This window comes from Lutjanus erythropterus, chromosome 23 (genome assembly GCF_056507025.1).
Source record: "Lutjanus erythropterus isolate fLutEry1 chromosome 23, fLutEry1.hap2, whole genome shotgun sequence".
Taxonomy (NCBI): Eukaryota; Metazoa; Chordata; class Actinopteri; order Lutjaniformes; family Lutjanidae; genus Lutjanus; species Lutjanus erythropterus.
In genome coordinates this window covers 28,885,152-28,888,828 of record NC_139339.1, presented here as the reverse complement: position 1 = coordinate 28,888,828, position 3,677 = coordinate 28,885,152, and the positions used below count along the sequence as shown (strand labels likewise).

At 38.8% G+C, this 3,677-nt stretch overlaps 1 long non-coding RNA gene across 1 annotated transcript; it reads left to right on the top strand.

Annotated features, from left to right (window-relative positions):
• The first annotated feature begins 302 nt into the window (after positions 1 to 302).
• Positions 303 to 1,722, top strand: LOC146306353 (uncharacterized). Its single transcript, XR_014769092.1, has 3 exons — positions 303 to 493; positions 607 to 702; positions 1,120 to 1,722. It is a non-coding gene; the product is annotated as an uncharacterized LOC146306353 (long non-coding RNA).
• The last annotated feature ends 1,955 nt before the right edge of the window (positions 1,723 to 3,677 follow it).

Sequence of the window (3,677 nt, the reverse complement as noted above, 5' to 3'; positions counted from 1 at the left end):
TTAGTGATGTGAATCGAATTCACTTAACTATTTTACTGTTTGATTATTTAAATTATTTTACTGTTTACTGTCCCTGTTGAGAGCAATTAATCATCATGACTCTTTAGCATGCCCACTTTGAACATGTCTCTTTTGATTTTTTCCAATATTTAAATGACTGTTGACAATGACAATTATCTTTCTATTTTGACCTTGGTTCTGACCCATCCCTAATCGAATTTCCCTTGGTTCTGCTACCTGCCAACTGAAAACTTATTAAAATGAATTCATAATTCTGTTCCTAATTCATTTTTGTACATTTCTGTGTAATTCTGTCCATATACAGGTGCTACAGGAGTTCCAACGAATCAACAACGTTAACCTGCGCAATCAATTCTACAAGGAGCTGGATAGACACACACCTAAACTCATCACCTTGTTCAGAGAGAAGGCCACCAAGACTGGCAAGATAGCGGAGGAGCTAGGCAAGCTCATGAGGATTTATGACCTTCAGGTGAATTTTTAACTTTGCATCATTCAGAAACAGATTATTAACAGGTTATTTACAGACAACTGTAAGAAGCCGTAGTATAAAATTACTGTAATGGATATTTTTTGTCCATCTAGGAACAACGTGATGTAAATATGAGACGGGCCCTTGTCCTTCGTGCGCTTCCTGTGTACCTGCGTGAAGATGCCTCCAAGTTCTTCAGGACCTGTAATGTAAGTGTACTGGCCTCACTATCAATCCCTTTGCCTAGCTATTCAGTCAGCTTAAACATATGGCATCACTCAAATAACTCTAGGAGAACCAGGACCTGTTTATGAAGTTTACTTGAGTTGTTATTCTGCAAACTGTAACAAAATGTAAATATTATATAAATGAAAAGGTAAGTATAAAGCATTCCACTAAACAAAAAGTATGTTAACAGGTAGGTGTGGAACTAATATATGGCCAAACTAATATATATATATATATATATATATATATAGCACATGTAAAGAAAAAAGTTTACATGTAGCTTAGTTGCAGTCTTAGTGCAAAGTGCTAAATGACCGTAATATCACTTCTAGACATCATTAGCATGATTTGTATCCTTGAGGGGCTGAACTCATTCTTGTATTATTTGTGTTTTGTAGTCAGCAGATGGTCCAGACCTCACAGACACTCCGGTGGCTCTCCTGACAGTCGTCTCGGATGACACTACTGACGCAGCCCTCTTCAGCCCTGAGAGCATCTGTATTGTCGTGGAGGATGAAATACTTGTGAGTGGTCCCACAAATCTAGCTGACTCATTTCTCCTGCTCTTTGGGTACATCTATGCACTAGACCTACAGTACCCAAAGAATCTCGAGCTTACATTCACATTTATCCAAAAAGTTGTCATGTGTCTTGAGGACAACAAACCACTGAAAGGGCGTCTACTGACGCTGAAGAATGATTTGTTCAATGAGTGAATCACTCAGAATGGGCTGTTTGTTGAGCTGAGTATTGAGGAAGTCTTTTGTTTATTTTTCCCATCTTTACAAATGTAATCATTTTCCTCTTCTACCTCAGTTTTAAGATGTGACACTGTTTCCATTTTACCTCAGATTTCTACTCAGTACAAAGCCTAAATAACGATACTGAATGTAGCACTGTTTGCCTCTTCTACCTCAGATTTAATACATTGATTGTTAATACATAAATATCACAACATTGGCATATTGCCCAGCCCAAGTTTATGCACTGAATAACTTGTGGAAAATTGTGTTCAATGATGTTCAATTCATGCACTATACATGTTTAATGTTCTGTTGTCTAATGCCTACCTTGATGTTGCCAGTTGATGTACGGCCCAAAGCCAGTGCTTTAGTTGAATGTTTTATTATAAAATAGTGAGTTGCAGCCTTCAAGGTACAGTAAGTGCCAAAATGTTTTTAAACAGTGTTAAATGGCTCCACATTCTAGTAGTTGTCATTGCTGTTGAGGATGGATTGTTTTTTATCCTGAATGCTTTGTGAGGTTTTTATCATAATGTTTACTGAATAATTTGAGATGGAGACCCAAAATACTGAATCTACTGTCTGTAGCAATGATCACTATCAGAATATGGAACTATTAACACTTACTGTACTTTAAAACACATCTTGTTTTGCTGGAGTCATTTCCTTTTCCTTTTGTTTTAATTTATGACAAGCACTTTGTTTTGACTGAGCTCTTTTGACTCGTCCCTTTTAAAAAGCACATTGTGTTGAATAAAAAAAAGTTGTTAAATTGTCACTGTGGTGTTGCCTTCATGTTTTCTAAAATTATTACCTGATTATAATTGTGTAGTGGGCCAGCATCAGTATTTCAGTTTAGAATGAATTTTGAGTGCATTTACCCCAGATTATGAGTTGAAGAATATTGAAAATTTTGAGTCTATTTCCCACATTGTATGAGTTGAAAAGTATTAAAAAATTTGAGTGAATTACTCTCTAATTATAGGTTGTGGAATATCAATATTTATAAGATAACATTGAGATAATTTAAGGCAACTGCAAATGTAATTTTTATTTTATGTAAACTTAAAACATTTAAAAACATCACTAAAATATTTTTGTGTAATCTGTTACAAAATAATTTTTGAGTTCTGTGAACTTATTCGGGTTTACAGTGTACAAGGTCCTTTGCCTCATTATCCTTCTGGATGGGCATCATGATCTATCATAGAGTGAAATGTTGCCTTTGGATGGAGTGAATCTGGCGCTTGAAAATTATACTACAGTGGATGGAGTGAACTTGGCATAAGTGGATGGAGGGAACTTGATGATAAAAAATTATACCACTACAGATGCTGCTGCTGTTGTTGTTGTTGTTGTTGTTGTTGTTGTTGTTGTTGTGGAGGATGCTGCTGCTGCTGCTGTTGTTGTTGTTGTTGTTGTTGTGGAGGAGGATGCTGATGCTGCTGCTGCTGCTGTTGTTGTTGTGGAGGAGGATGCTGCTGCTGCTGTTGTTGTTGTTGTTGTTGTGGAGGAGGATGCTGCTGCTGCTGCTGTTGTTGTTGTGGAGGAGGATGCTGTTGTTGTTGTTGTTGTTGTTGTTGTGGAGGAGGAGGAGGCTCCTGAGCTGTTGTTGTTGTTGTTGTTATTGTTGTTGTGGAGGAGGAGGAGGAGGCTCCTGAGCTGTTGTTGTTGTTGTTGTTGTTGTGGAGGAGGAGGCTCCTGAGCTGTTGTTCTTGTTGTTGTTGTTGTTGTTGTTGTGGAGGAGGAGGCTCCTGAGCTGTTGTTGTTCTTGTTGTTGTTGTTGTGGAGGAGGAGGAGGAGGCTCCTGAGCTGTTGTTGTTGTTGTTGTTGTTGTTGTTGTGTAGGAGGAGGAGGCTCCTGAGCTGCTGTTGTTGTTGTTGTCATTGTTGTTGTTGTGGAGGAGGAGGAGGCTCCTGAGCTACTGCTGTTGTTGTTGTTGTTGTTGTTGTTGTTGTTGTTGTTGTTGCTGTTGTGTAGGAGGAGGAGGATCCTGGGCTGTTGTTGTTGTTGTTGTGTAGGAGGAGGAGGCTCCTGAGCTGTTGTTGTTGTTGTTGCTGTTGCTGTGTTGGAGGAGGAGGCTCCTGAGCTGCTGCTGTTTTTGTTTTTGTTGTTGTTGTTGTTGTGGAGGAGGAGGCTCCTGAGCTGCTGCTGTTTTTGTTGTTGTTGTTGTTGTTGTTGTTGTGGAGGAGGAGGCTGCTGCTGCTGCTGTT